The 16,082-nt window shown below is 45.4% G+C and overlaps 1 long non-coding RNA gene across 1 annotated transcript; it reads right to left on the bottom strand.

The window, feature by feature from the left end:
- Positions 1-210: 210 nt before the first annotated feature.
- Positions 211-10,196, bottom strand: LOC121284500. Its single transcript, XR_005944486.1, has 2 exons — positions 10,020-10,196; positions 211-1,232 (listed from the first exon to the last, which is right to left on the bottom strand). It is a non-coding gene; the product is annotated as an uncharacterized LOC121284500 (long non-coding RNA).
- Positions 10,197-16,082: the final 5,886 nt, after the last annotated feature.

Genomic DNA, 16,082 nt, shown 5'->3' with positions numbered 1-16,082 from the left:
TGCAAATAAAACAAAAACAACTGAATTAATTAACATCTGGGATAAATATTCTGCTATATAACTAATCAGTGTCTAGTGTTAAATGACAAAGGCCTTTCTCTGGTGTTGCCATGGTATTATTTTCAATTATAATCAGCCCAAACAATCATGTTTTAAAGAAATATTTCAATACAAAAATTGTGACAATAAAAGAAATCTTTTCACACTGCATTAACATTACTACTGCAGAATTTTGGTAGCTTTATTATAATATCATTGTGAAATTTACATAAGTTACAAAATATTAAAACATTATGGATATTGTATTTCAGCTAATCTTTTATATATATTTTAGATTTTACTCTTTATTTTGCATATTTTGTCTTAATTAGTAAATGTTTCTCTGCCTCCACCAATTCACCATTAAACTTGAAGTTGTGATGCACATCACTAAAGAACAGTCTTCGGTTGTCTGACAGTGAGTACCCATACTAATTCTCAGCTAATTGGAAGAAAAGTCTTGTTTAACCTACTTGTGCCCTTACAGCAATTAGGGTACATTTATAACACAGCAGCAATAAAAAGCACAAAGCACCTTGTGAGATAGCATGATGGTGGTTCTGACAAAGTGAGCACAGAGAAATGCATTTTCTTTTTGGCAGTAGCCCAGAACAATCCACATAGCACTTAGTCTCAGCAGTAATACATTCTTAGTACTGTATACTGGTGTTTTTCACTTCTAAATGCTGTTACAATATATTGTACATAAAAATTACTTATCTATGGAGCAATCTAACTGCTGTATTTACTCTCATGGTTCTGCTAATGTTCTTCAGTTGAAAATGGAATATCAGCCTGTCTGATGTGAAATTCAAAGTGGGTTTATATTTGCAAGAGATGGTGAAAAAGACAACTTAAGTATGAAAGGAAAATAGTCTCTGCAAAGAATTACATTTATGCTTCTGCAATCATGCTAAAATTTATTAGAAGAGCCACTGTCAGGACAAGCAGTCTTGTGGCACAATGGTAGCATCCCTGCCTCTGGGTCTAGATTGAAGTCCCACTTCAGCACTTGATGTCCGTGGAAGATGTGTGCATAATATGGCTAAGCAGATTGATTATCAGCAGCAGAGTATCCTGTTCAGCCATATGCAGAAGGTTATGGCAAACCGCTGCAGTACTTTGCCAAGCACAATCATGGACCAATTCAATGGAAGTCCATGGTCGCTAATGCCCTCTCTGGGGCATGGTACCTGAAGGTGGAGGAGGACAGTCAGGATGTATGTCAATGTTAAAACTTAACAGTACTTGTGTGAAAGTAGTCATAGAGTGTTTAGATATTTGGTGAGCTTTTGAACTGCACATGCATCACCCCTACAGAAGGCAAACAGGTCATGACAAATGACAGCATCAGAGGAAAAATTTGATTTAATGCATAAGTTATTCAATCACCCTTCTTCCCTTTATTGTAGTATAAGCAATAGTTAATCTTCATACTGCCTGCTAATTTAAACACTAGTATGTGCAGCCTAGCACTAAATGTGGTCTGCGATTAGGGACAGGCGGGTGTGACTGCAGGTGAGGCAGGTATGGGGACCTGGGGGTAGCATTCGAGAATCCTCACCCCCTGCAATTGCCCCAACAGTTATGAGGTTCTTGCAAGCTGTGTGGACGAGAGCGGAGACTGCAGGGAGGATGAGTGAACTGACTACGGCAATGTGGTTCAGGGAGCCATTCAAGTGGGGGGAGAAAATAGGACCATAGTAGTGATAGAGGACAGTATAATTAGGGGGATAGATACTGTTCTCTGCAGCCTTGAGCATGAGTCCCAAAGACTGTGTTGCCTGCCCGGTGCCAGGGTTAAGGACATCTCCTCAGAGCTGGAGAGAAACTTGAAGTGGGAGGGGAGGGATCCAGCTGTCGTCGTCCATATTGGTACCAACAGCATTGATAGGACTAGAAAGGAGGTTCTGCTAAAAAAATTGAACAGTTTGGAGCTAAATTAAAAAGCAAAACCTCCAAGGTAATAATCTTGGGATTACTATCTGAGCCATGGGCAAACTGGCATAGGGTAAATAAAGTTAAGGAGTTAAATGCATGACTCAAAGATCGGTGTGGGAGGAATGGATTTCAGTTCATGGGGCACTGGCGCCAGTACTGGGGTAGAAGGGAGCTGTTTTGATGGGAGGGGCTTCACTTGAACTGTGCTGGGACCAGTGTCCTCGTGAATCGTATAATTGGGCTACAGAGAGGACTTTAAACTAAATAGTCGGGGCGGGGGGGGTGGGGGGATGTGGGGGAGAGGTGGGGGGTTCTGGAGAGGGGATACATATGCTTACAAAACAAAGGCAGCTTTGCAGGGCAACTATTTAGGTAATGATATCCAAAGTGTGACAGGAAGGGACAAAGTGTTCGAACTATAAAAAAGAAACAGCAAGTAAAGCCAAAGGAGGAAAAAATGGTAAAAAAAAAAGGCAAATTAATGGCATGTAGTATTTGGAACAAATTAAATGATAATTGCATAACATTCAGCACCATTCATGACTCCTCAGATACTGAAGCAGTCCATGTCCAAATGCAGCAAGACCTGGACAGCATCCAGGCTTGGACTGATAAGTGGCAAGTAAGATTTGCACCACACAAGTGTCAGGCAATGACCATCTCCAACAAGAGAGAATCCAACCATTGCCCTTGATGGTCAATGGCATTACCATCACTGAATCCCCCATATCCAATATCCTGGGGGGGGTGGTTACCATGACCAGAAACTGAACTGGACTAGCCATATAAATACTGTGGCTACATGAGCAGGTCCGAGGCTAGGAATCGTGCAATAAGTGACCCACCTCCTGACTCCCCAAAGCCTGTCCACCATCTACAAGGCACAGGTTAAGAGTGTGATGGAATTCTCCCCACTTGCCTGGATTAGTGCAGCTCCCACAAAACTCAAGAAGCTTGACACCTTCCAGGACAAAGCAGCCTGATGATTGGCACCACATACACAAACATTCACTCCATCCACCACCGATGCACAGTAGCAGCAGTGTGTACCATCTACACGATGCACTGCAAGTATTCACTAAGGCTCCTTCGACCCATCCAACTACCATCTAGAATGACAATGGCAGCAAATAGATGGGAAGATCACCACCTGGAAGTTCCCCTCCAAGTCACTCACCATCCTGACTTGGAAATATATTGCCATTCCTTCACTGTCACTGGGTCAAAAACATAGAACCCCCTCTTAAACAGCACTGTGGGTGTACCCACAACACATGGACTGCAGTGGTTCAAGAAGGCAGCTCACCTCCACCTTCCCAAGGGCAAGTAGGGATGGGCAATAAATACTGGCCTAGCCAGTGAACCCCACATACCATGAATGAATAAAAAAAAATTAAAGGCAGAAATAGAGGTTAATGGATATAATCTTATAGCCACAGAGGCATGGTTACAAGAGGTCAAAGCTGGGAATTAAATATTCATGGGTATGTGACTTCTTGAAAGGATAGGCAGGAAGGAAAGGGTGGTGGGGTAGCTTTGTTAGGACGAGATGGAATAAGTACGAGAGCAAGAAATGATCTTGGATCGGATGATATAGAATCCATATGGGTGGGTGGAGGTAAGAAATAGCAAGGGGAAGAACACATTGGTGGGAGTAGTCTATAGGCCCCCTAACAGTAGCTGTACTGTAGGACAGAGAATAAATCAGGAGATAATGAGGGCAAGTAAAAAAGGCAGTACATTAATCATAGGTGACTTTAATTTTCACATAGCTTGGGAAAATCAAATTGGCAGAGGTAGTTATTGGCAAGAGTTCATAGGGCAGGATTTTCCACTTGTAGGATGGGCGCAATTGGCGGGTCTGGGAGCACCTGGGAAAAGGTCCGCCTCTCGCGATTGGTCCCTGACCGCGAATTCACATTGGCTGGCCAATTAATGGTCACATTAATCAGTCACATGAAGAGGGACATTTTTACAATGAAGTTGAATATTTTTTTCTTTTTTTTTTATTTACCGTTAGAAACCTCATCCTGCCCGTGGATGAAGTTTCGGAAAAATGCAAAGTCCACCTGGCCTATTTGCCCGCCCACCAGTCAAACAGTTGAATGGGCAGCGAAAAATACAAATTACTTATTTGCTCAAGGGCCTTAACAGGACTTTTAATTGTCGGCAGGCATGCCTCCACCAACTGAAAGATCGCAAGGATGCACAATGATGTCAGGGCCCTCGCCTGATCAGGTCAGACGCACTCCCGCCTATGGGTTATAAAATGCTACCCATAGAGTGTATTTGGGACAGTTTCCTAGAACAATATGTTATGTATCCAACCAGGAATCAGGCTATTTTGGATCTGGTAATGTATGATGAGGCAGGTTTAGTAATTAATTTCAGAGTAAACGATCCCCTTGGAAACAGTGACCATAACATGGTAGAATTTAGCATTCAGCTTGAGAGTAAGAAATTTGGGTCAGAAACAGCAGTGCTAAACTTAAATAAGGGTAATTACAAAGGAATGAGGGCAGAGTGGGCTGGAGTGGACTGGAAATGGAGAAAGATGAACAATAGCAGAGAAAATAGTCCATGACTCACAACAAAGGTATGTCCCAATGAGGAAGAAGGATTCAAGGAAGGGAATAAACCAACCGTGGTTAACCAAGGAAGTTAAAAATAGCATCAAATTGAAAGAGAAAACATACAATGTGCTGAAGATTAGTGGTAAGCCAAAGGTTTGGGAAAGTTTTAAAAACCAACAAAAGATGATGAAAAAATAATAGAGGGAGAAAATAAACTTTGAGGGTAAACTAGCAAGTAATATAAAAACAGACAGTAAGAGCTTCTTTGACTACATAAAGGGGAAGAGAGGAACCAAAGTGAACATAGGTCCCTTAGAGAATGAGGCTGGGGAAATAATAATGGAGAACCAAGAAATTGCGGATGAGTTGAATAAATACTTTGAATCAGTCTTCACGATAGAAGACACTAATAGCATACCAAAAATACTAAATAATCAAAGGGCAAAAGGGGGGAGGAAATAAATACAATAACTATCACTAGAGAAAAAAGTGCTAGGGAAACTAATGGGGCCAAAGGCCGATAAGTCCCCTGGATCTGATAGGTTGCATCCTAGGATATTAAAGAAAGTAGCTACACAAATAGTGGATGCATTGGTTGTAATATTCCAAGAATCCTTAGATTCTGGAAAAGTCACAGAGGATTGGAAAACTGCCAATGTAACACCCTTATTCAAAAAGGGAGGGAGATAAAAAAACAGGTAACTATAGGCCAGTTGGCTTAACATCCGTCATTGGGAATGTGTTAGAGCCTATTATAAAGGATGTAATAGCAGAACATTTAGAGTTACGTAATATAATCAAGCAGAGTCAGCATGGCTTCATGAAGGGGAAATTATGCCTGACCAATTTATTAGTATTCTTTGAGGAGGTAACAAGCAGGATAGATAAAGGAGAACCAGTAGATGTAATATATTTGGATTTCCAAAAGGCGTTCGATAAAGCACCACACAGATGGGTACTTAATAAGATAAGAGCCCATTGTTTTGGGGGCAGTATATTAGCATGGAAAGAGGATTGCCTAACAGATAGAAGACAGAGAGTTGTGATAAGGGGGTGCATTTTCAGGATGGCAACCTGTAACTAGTGGAGTGCCACATGGATCAGTGCTGGGGCCAAAGTTATTTACTATATATATTGATGACTTGGATGAGGGAAGTGAATCTACTATCGCCAGTTTTCAAATGATACAAAAATAGATGGGAAGGCAAGTGGTGAGGATGACACAAGGATTCTACAGAGGGATATAGACAGGTTAAGTGAGTGGGCAAAAACTTGGCAGTTGGAATATAATGTGGGAAAATGTGAGGCTATGCACTTTGGCTGGAAGAATAGAGGATCTGAATATTATTTAAATGGGAAAAGATGGCAGAAAGCTGCAGCACAGAGGAATTTAGGAGCCCTTGTGCATGAGTCATAAAAAGCTAGCATACAAGTTCAACAGGTAATAGGGAAGGCAAATGGAATGTTGGCCTTAATTTCTAAGGGAATGGAGTATAAAAATAGGGAAGTCTTGTTGAAACCATACAAGGTAGTAGTTAGACCACACCTAGAATACCGTGAACAGTTTTGGTCCCCTTATCTATGGAAAGATATATTGGCATTGGAGACAGTCCAGAGAAGGTTTACTAGATTGACCCTGAGCATGGAGGGATTTTCTTATGAGGAAAGGTTGAGTAGGTTGGGCCTGTACTCGTTGGAGTTTAGAAGAATGAGAGGTGACTTTACTGAAACATATAAGATTCTTAGGGGGCTTGACAGGTTAGATGCTGAGAAGTTTTTTCCCTTTGTGGGAGAGTCTAGGACCAGAGGGCATAATCTCAGAGTAAGGGGCACCCATTTAAGACAGAGATGAGGAGGAATTTCTTCTCTCAGAGGGTAATTAATCTGTGGAATTCTTTTCCGCAGGGGGCTATAAAGGTTGGGTCATTAAGTAATTTAAAGCTGAGATAGATAGAATTTTAATCAGTAAGGGAATCGAGGGTTATGGGAAAAAGGCAGGAAAGTGGAGCTGAAGATTATCAGATCAGCCATGATCTCATTGAATGGTGGATCAGACTTGATGGACCAAATGGTCTATTTCTCCACCATGTCCGGGTGCTATATTTAAAAGACATCCGGACACCCAGTAATTCATCACAGCAGGTGCCCAGGACACCGAGATGACTTCCAGAAAGCAGCATGCACCAGCTGCATGGTTCACCGATGCCTCCTTGGAGACTGTCCTCAGGCTGTGGAGGACAGAAGGGACGTCATTTTTCCCAATGATGGGAGCAGGAGATCCACCCAACTCACCACAGTGTCCTGGGAGGAGGTTGCCAGGATGGTCAATGCCACAGGAGTGCAGAGGAGGAGCAGCCAGCTGTGCAGGAAACACATGAACGATTTAATCCACACTGCCAGGTTAAGTGAACCCTCTACTCCCTATACTCACCATTTAAAGAATCTGTCATTGGATGTGGGCATCAATGGCAATGCTGGCATCTGTGCAGCCCGTCTTTAAAGCCCTTGAGAAGGCACTGGGGTGCTGTCTTGTGGTCTGCTAGTTGGAAAGCAACTGTAGGTTGTTGACCCTGCCAAACTGAAGGTGCAACCATTGTGGGAAGGCTTGGTGGGGACGTTGGAATAGAGGGAAACTTGCAGATCCGGCCGATGCCATGATTGTGCTGCCTTCGTCTTTCTAGCTGTTAAAACTTGCAGATCTGGAGGGGGCTGCTGAAGCAGCCTTGGGAAATAGCAGCAGTGCATCTTTCACATAGTATGCACCGCTGCCAATGGGTCAGTGGTGGAGGGACTCAATGTTGGTGGTGCTGGATGGGGTGCCAACCAATTGCCCTGCTTTGTCTTGGATCATCTCCAGCTTCCTCATTGCTGTTGGAGCTGCACTTGCCTAGGCAAGTGGACCGTATTCCCTCAAGCTCCTCACATGTGTCCCGCACATGGTGGACAGGCATTGGGGAGACACAATGTCACATGTCAGCCACAGAGCTAGTGGCACGTGGCCGGCTCCTGCATCAGAATTGCTCACAATCCATCTGTCTATCTTTATGCAGGAGAAGACAGCGCACAACAGGCAAAAGATGGAGAAGATCCGAGGGGAATGCCTGACATCTGGCCACTCACATAATTTGAGCAGAAATCTGCCCAGCTGGCATAGGAGGATCGTGACGGTGCCTGTGCCAGGGACGAGGTCATCCTCCCCCAAGTATCCAGCGAGGAAGCATGCTTAACCTCTACAAATCGGAACCTGAGGGTGAAGCTCTGTGCAATGTAGGAGGCAGCCTAGGCAGTCACTCATTCTCTCCTCTCTCCATTGTAGGTGCCAGCAGGAAGAGGGCGAGGCCAGCCCCCATGCCTGGAATCAGCCCCATTCCACAGTGGACCTTGGAAGAGGACGAGGACAACTTCTCACCTGCATAGCCTTCACAGTGTTCACCTGCATCCCCTAACAGCCCAGAGACACACACCTCAGTGTATCATAGCTCAAGTTGAGGCTCGAGCTCACGTTCTGGTGGTCACCAAACAGACACATGTCCACTGCAAGAGGAAACAGTGACAGCCAAGGCCCCTGGGACTTGGAGGATGCAGGGGAAGAGGCCCCTGCTAAGTCTGAGTCAGATAATGAGCCTCTGGGAATGCTCATGGAGAAGATGCTGGAGTATCAGCGAGATGCAGAGAAACATCAGGCAGATGTGTCAGAGGCCCTCAACAGAGTGGTACAAGAGGTGAAGGAGTGCATTCATGTGCTCTCTGATGTAATGGCTCCGACATGTGGGTGCATCAAAGTCTCCATGGGGAGGATGACAGATGCCATGGAGAACCCAGTCCAGCATAACACCCAGCTTCTGCCAGAGATGCACTCAACCTACACTCCGTCCCTGTAGCTATGGCTATGCGAGGAAGGGATGGGGCATCTCAATCTCCCTCCAGGTGTCCTGTCTCCTCAAGGAGTCAGGGAGAGGCCCTTGGGCACCCAAAGGTAGGAGGAGCATCAGGCAGACATTCCTGGGGCTTCCATCCAGGACTCACCAAGGTTCTCCACACGTTCTCAATCCCCTCTGCCAGTCACCACATCCTCTCCAGCCTCTGAGATCGCTGAGTGTGCACCTGACCCACAGCAGGAGACCCAAAGAAGGCTGGGGCCCTCCAGGCCTCGGCCCTCCTGCCAAAGTCATCACAGACAACAGGACATAACAGTTAGCAGGCTGCCCCCATCTCTGTTGTGGTTGTCGGGGAAGAACCTAAATGTAGTGGTAGAGTAAGAAAAATTAAGAAGTATTAAGGTTCATACTGGTGGCACGGGTATACAATCTTTGTACATAGTTATTGCATCTTTGTAAATCTATTCATCACTGCATTTGAAGGAGGTCTCCTGGGTTTTTCTTGCTGGTGCTTATGTGCACAATCCCCCATCCCCCACCGTTCCGGGTTATTGGGGAACCAAGGATGGATCTATGTCCCCCTGAATCATGCTTGTACATCGAGGCATCACTCTTTGTCAAGGCTCATATGAGCCATGTGTGAGAAACCTCCCCTCATACTTTTCCCTTTCTCCCCAGTGCCCTTTGGACCCTATAGAGAAACCTTTGTCTTGTCAGGATATGTTACTGGGTTCTCCTTCAGTTGCCCAGTTGAGCTGACCTGCAGCTCCACCCACCTGACGGCCCTCCCCCTCACATAGCATTTTTTCTGTTGGACATCGAGGGCGTTGACACACTGATCTGCCTTTGCCTCAAGATGATGTGCATCACCATTTCAAACCATTTCCAACTCCTTCTTCTGTAAGCCACTCTTCCCCCATCACCATTGACCTCTCCACCCCAAGGTGTTACCTTCACCCTTCTATCAGTCAGCCTGAACCTCCCCCATCACTCTAGAGCCCTTCACTGTCACCCTTCAAATGCTTTCCCCCACCAATGAGCCCATATCTGTCACAATCCCCATGACCAACCTAATTGTGCCCACCCCCAAGATCCATGTTAAACTTCTTAACCCCTCCAAAGACTACCCAGATAAGTCCTACTCCCATCGCAGCTGGACACTCACCCTCCCACCCTACCGTATCCCACTGTCGCCTCTCACAGTCACAGTGCCCTCTACCACTAGTACCCTCGGTGCGCACCCCTTTCCAAGATTATAGCATTAACAGCACTGACCTCTCCCTCTGAATATTTCCCCCCACAAGGCTTCCTAGTTCCCCACCACACTCCCACTTAAAAATTCGCTGGCTAACCCCTGACCCCCCCCCCCCCCACACACACCCCCCACTCCCGTTCAATGCTTCCTGGTTGCCCCCGAGTCTTCTGGACTACACCCCCCCCCTCCCCTCCCCCAGCCCGAAGGTCTGTCCCCCACTGTGTGTTCCGAAGGGGGGCCCTCATGTGTTCTGACCACCCCGCCCCCCCCCCCCCCCCCCCCAATGTGTTCCAGCATTCCACCACCAGGCTGCTTCCTTGGTGCACGCCGTACCTGGGGTCGTGTAGTCTTCCAGGCCACAGTTTCTCAGGTAAGTGCTGTCTTGCCATGTTGGTCCAGTTGTGAATCAGACCGATGTGAATTCCTGCTGGTGGATTGGAGGGTTTCTAAGCAGTTTGGGGGGTGGGGAACATCCCGATCTTTGCTAATTTAAATAGCGTTATTCCTATGCAAATCCGGTTCCCGGCGACCTTCAGCGGGAATTGCGATCTGCCATTATCCCGCCATGACAATTGGGGCTGCAAGTTCCTGCCTTATTTCCTGGCAGTGGGACACTGATTTCCAACCCACCCCCCCCTTCACACCCTCCTCGCGAATCCTGCCGCTGGAGGAAAGAGAAAATTCCTGCTGATATCTTTTCCCCAAATGATTATACAGAGAAAACACAGATGTTTATTGTCAATGGAGATTAAAAATGGATTCATTTTTCACAGCCTTTTAACACTTTATTTTGATATATGAATGCATAAACTTGATTAATTAGATTTTCCTTTAAGCCAATAGAAATTTTCAAGTGCTAATTAAAATCTCAGAAATAAAAAAAATTGAATGCATTATTATAAGTCAGAAGATGCTTACTAAAAGCAGACATTATCACTACATACTCATTACAGAGCCAGGTTGGAAAATACATTTGCTCTTGATAAAGGATGAATAATGCAAATACTGTCACTGCCTTGTCAAATGCCTGAATGTTAAATGATGTATTTACATGCTTATTATTTCATTCTGAACCTAAGTTCATATTTGAATCCTGAACTGATGTTTCTAGTTGGCTTAGTCCTTCAGAATTATTGGATTTGAGAGAAGATTACTTCACAGGATAATGCCACAAATGAGCTTGTGATTTTTAAAAATTGTTTACAGGGGTTGCTTTATGCCCCTACTCTTCATTCCATTGGCTCGGATCAGCCGCAAACGATCAATCACCATCAGATTGCCACTCTGCTTGAAATTTTCAACCGTATCGCCGGTGCTTTGCATTACTGGCCAGTTATTCCAAGCCCGGCTTCCTCAGAAAGGCAGAGCGTACAGTCCCACAAAGAACTCCATTGCAATGCTATCTTATCAGGGTGAAGATGAGCCATGCCGCTATTTACTGCTCCAGCTGCCATATGGTAAGTTTAAGTGTTAGGTCAAAAAATTGAGCTTGGTGGAGTTTATGCTGATAGCACCCGTTTATGGGCCTTTGAGTGAGCTCTTCAAATTAATCTAGTTTGTGGGCACAAATACACTACCAGGCATATTAGTGAATGGGTGAATGGGTAAATGTTAGTGAATGAGTGAATAGGTAAATGTTAGTGAATGGGTGAATGTTAGTGAATGGGGTGAATGGGCGAGTGGATGAAAGAGTGAATCGAGCAGGGTGGGTAGGTGGGTGAGGTACGTGGGTAAGCAGGTAGTGTAGGTGAGGTAAGTGGGTAGAGTGGCAAGTGGGTAGGGTGGTAGGTGGGTGAGGTGGCAGGTGGGTAGGGTGATAGGTGGGTGAGGTGATTGAAGTGGGCAGCTGGATGAGTGGGTAAGTGGGTCAGGGGGTAGTTGGGTTGGGTCAGCAGGGTAGTCAGGTTGGGGACTATTTAGGGGAAGTAGTTGGGGGTTGGTGTGGTCCAGAGGGGATTCAGGTTGGATTGGAGAGTTTAGTCGTGGGAGTAGTCAAGTCAGGGGGTAGTTGAGGTTAGGGGATAGTCAGGGTGTTGGATGGGGAGTCAGGGGATAGATGGAGTGATTGGTGGGGGAGTCATTTCTGTCGTTACTCAGTTATTAGACTAGGATTTTCAGTTGAACTCTGTAAAGTCTCCAGCTCTATCTCAGAATCGAGGGCAGAATATTCCGCTTCTGTTACCGTCGGGCCTGTTTAATGGCCTGAGTGGACAATATGGCGAGAAGGCCAAAAATTGGCTTTACACTGTTGTGAAACCAGTTTGCGATCGTCTGCACTATCCATCAATGGTGGACTGCATTTCCCGCTGCCGTATACCGAGAACCTAATTTCAAAACTTCCTGTCCATCAGAATCATCCCCCCCATGCTGGATTGTCTGGGCACGTTGGCATGATTGCATGCTGACGTGTTTCACAACTGAACATAAGTGGCCCCATTCACTCATTCACTAGCATTCACCCATTCACTCATTCACCCACTCACTAACATTTACCCATTCACCCATTCACTAACATGCCTGGTAGTGTCTTTGTGCCTACAAACTAGATTAATTTGAAGAGCTGCACTTTGCTCAGGGCTTTGAGGTTTGTTTGCCTACCTTGCTCTGGACAGTACTCGTAGTTATCAGCACCAAGCTTCACAGGCAGCACCATATCACTTTTGGGGGAGCTCATGGACTCTAACTACCAAGCCAGCCATGAGGTGGGGGTGGCTTTTCAATGGCTACAGTTCTGGGGCTTGCTTGGGGAAGGGGGAGAAGTGGCCTCAGGCAAGGGAATAGGCTGCAGGGCAGCAACAGTATTGGAGAAGTGGGGTATCCCAGGGTGTGAGTGGGGACACATGTTGATCTGTGCAAGTGGCCTCAAGAGGGTGAGGGCTGAGGAGGCAGCCTCCAGAGGAGATGAGGCCAGATAGAGATGAGAGGGTCTGTGTGAGACAGTGAGTGATGAGGTCCCTTGAGCTGGCAGTGAGTGAGGTGCCAGTAAATGTGTGATGGATTTGTGAGTGTATGAGTTTGGAATGATGAGATGGTTGCCTTACCCTGGAAATCGAAACACAAGAAGATCAGCCATGATTTTATAGAATGGCAGAGCAGGCTCGAGGGGCTCAATTGTCTACTCCTGTTCCTACTTCTTATGTTCTTTCTTATGCACCCAGAGTGAGGAAGCGGAGGTAATGGCATGACCAGCGATTCAGAGGCTGCACACCAGTGAGTCGGCATGTTTCCTGTGGCTGCATAATAAACAAGGCGGGAAGGGGACAATATGGACAAGGACCCGCCATTGCAGCCGGCGGGTAAAACATTGTTTCTCATGCCAGCTACTGCACTTAGTGCAATTCTCGGACAATTCCACCCAGAGACTTTTACAGAGGAGCAGGGGAATTGCCTGTGTAAGTTCAAACTTCCCATTCAATTCCCACAGAAGGCAGCACATCAGGAATTCTGTGGGGCCTTGATGTGTATCTTGGGTCATATGTCTGGTCTCTGACAAATCAGACCTGGGCTATTAATCCCAGCACAAATATAGGCGAAACCTCTTAATGGGAGGTTTCATGAGAGAAAAATATTGTCATCTTGCATATGTTACAAATGAGGAAACACAGTATGAAAAGTTATTTGGTGTTTGAAATAATGTTTCCATTAACTACCATGTAGCATCATTTAAATGCAGAGCCTTTTATTTTCAGCTCCAACTTACTTTCGTGATAGCTTACCTATTCACCTTAAAACTCTTAATTTAAAGTGCTGCACTTCATATCCTTCTGGTCATGGGCACAAAATAAGAATTTCCAAGGCTGGAGTATTGCTGTAAATCTGTGATATAGAGTTATTTAGTCAGTCTTCCTTTTCATTCTCAGACGTAAGATCAGGCCCCATGGTTTTCATCATTCACCATTTACTAGCTCATTTTATTTGATGTCCTTTTTGTTAATCACTCCCCATATCGATGAATGCTTTCCTAGTAAATTCCTCTGCAAGTTTGTTCAATCAATTTCTATGTCTGCCTACGATTTTTTTATTTCCACATATATTTTGCTATCAGTTGGAAGTTACTCATCACCAGACTGTCGTGCACTGTCATATCATATGAGGCATAATTTCTGATACAGATGCACATTCCTAATGGTTGCTTGACGTACTTATATGTTGTCGCCTAGTTCCTTCAATATTATATCACCGTATTTTTTTCCGCAGTCTATGTTTCATCTGATCACAGTACCACCCTGGGTTTTAATCCATACATTATATATAGATCATGTCCTTATGATACCATCAACTACTCACATCACATCTTCTCTTGTTGACCAAACACATGGCAAAACTCTTAATGCTTCAAATTATAAATCTTCGTTTTAATACCTCTTCTGTTTTCCATTAATAAACCATCATGCTATACAACCTTGTGTACCAACTGTCTGGGAGTAAGCGTAATTTAACTTCTTTATTGATAGCAGAAAACGCAATGTCTATTGATGGCCTTGAGAACAGAATTATTCAAAGGCTGTTTACTCTCACTTATCAAATCAATGTCAGTGAATTTCGAATGATTTTCTTGAGTTAGACATTTGTAGTTGCTTCTAATGTGTTATAGATTGTAGCATTATGGGGAATAAATGTGACTATGCTTCTACTCTTGCACAAGCATGTTCTAAACAAACGTGATACCTGCGTGCTTATTGTACCAAAGTATTGTAAATTCTTACTAATGATAAACAAGGCTGCATATAGCCTTCTGCGGACCTTTTCTACTTAGATCTTGCTGGCAGATGCTCTCAAAAGCTTCTCAACAGTCAATAAAATTGTTTGGTATTGTTGGCCTGATTTACTTCCTACAATCTGTCTCAGAAAGAATTGTTAACCCTCTGTCCCCCTTCTCTATTCATCTTGTTTTTCTGCTTGCACACCCTTTGACTACCAGAACAGCTATTCTTATTATCCTACAATTGCTATGCATTTACCAATAATTTAAATGTGGATAGAGATACAAATGGAAGCAGTAGTTCTGATTTCAGTTAATATAGTTAATGCGTTATCTAGATTCTTAATGGATTTCACAATATAAATATTACAGCATAGTTTCCATTTCTTTCTACAATTTAGCCATACTGATTGAGGAATTTTAAGGGCCACAAAATGGTCCACTGCCTGCAATCGGGCCCTGACCGCGGTTTCATGCTGGCGGGCCACTGGCCGGGAAGGGCTGAGCAAGGGGAGGGGCCAGGTCCAATGGCACCTCCATAGCCAGTTTAAAAGCAGCCCAGGTAGCCCTTGGAAGGCTGCCATGGAAGGACATCTCCTGTACTTTCACAATGGAGTCGAGTGCGGCTGGACATGGCAGGTGGGAGGGCAGGTCGGGTGGGTACTTGGCCCCCCAATTTTCTGATGAGAGCCTCGCTGTCCTCCTGGAGGAGGTGGCTGCCAGGAGGGACACCCTTGTCCCCAGAGATGGGAGGAGAAGACCACCGCACCTCATCAAGAGGGCATGGGATGAGGTGGCATCAATGGTGAGCAGTCATGATGTGGTGAGGCACTCATGGGTCCAGTGCTGGAAGCAGTTCACTGACCTGCTGTGGTCAGGAAGGGTGAGTACCATGTTGGCATGGGTCAGTGTGCAGAAGTGTTTAGATGTGTCCATCCCCCTGTGGACCCCAGGGGTGCTACAGTCTGAGTGCTACCTGTCAATCACACCGGCCAAGGAGGTGAGCCCTGGGTGCTTGGACTGAGTGCCTTGTGGCTCGAGGCCCACAACTTGGATGTGCTCTGCGAGATGCTCCTCAGCTGGGGTTGACCTGGCTGCAATGGAGCTGTAGGTACAGAGTGGACTAATCAATGCTCCTCTTTTGTTTCAGGAGAAGCCAGCCTACAACAATATTGAAAGGTCGTGGACTGACAGAGGCCCCACTAGCCTCCTAATCCTTTCCAGATATGAGCAAGACGCCCTGGAGCTGGAGAGCCAGCACACCCCACATACAAGTGGGCATGGAAAGGCGAGGATGCCAGATGAAGGTAAGAACGCAGTGTACAGAGGTGAGTGTTTCGGATTGTGCAACCATTCTAGTATAGTGTCTTCATTGATGAGAGCCTCAAATCTGGAGTCCCCATTGATCATTGAAAGACGATGGCACCATGATGTAGATCTCCATTGTCTCACCAGGGTGCCTGGCATGCACAGTGACAGTGTGATGACTTTAACTAATGACATGTCCTTGTTTTCCCTTTTAGGTTAGCCAGCAGACATGCGCTCTGCAGACCCCGAAGGGCCACCCCTGACACTGGAGGACCACCGGGCTTCATTTGCACCCACGTCACACCCACTCTCTAAGCAGGCACCAGCACAGATACCAGCACCTCGGTGGGCATTATATTGGTGGCTGTATCTTGGTGCACATGGAT

The sequence above is a fragment of the Carcharodon carcharias genome, chromosome 1 (genome assembly GCF_017639515.1).
Source record: "Carcharodon carcharias isolate sCarCar2 chromosome 1, sCarCar2.pri, whole genome shotgun sequence".
NCBI lineage: Eukaryota > Metazoa > Chordata > Chondrichthyes > Lamniformes > Lamnidae > Carcharodon > Carcharodon carcharias.
The sequence above is the reverse complement of the archived record's forward strand: the minus strand, read 5'-3'. Positions and strand labels throughout refer to the sequence as shown.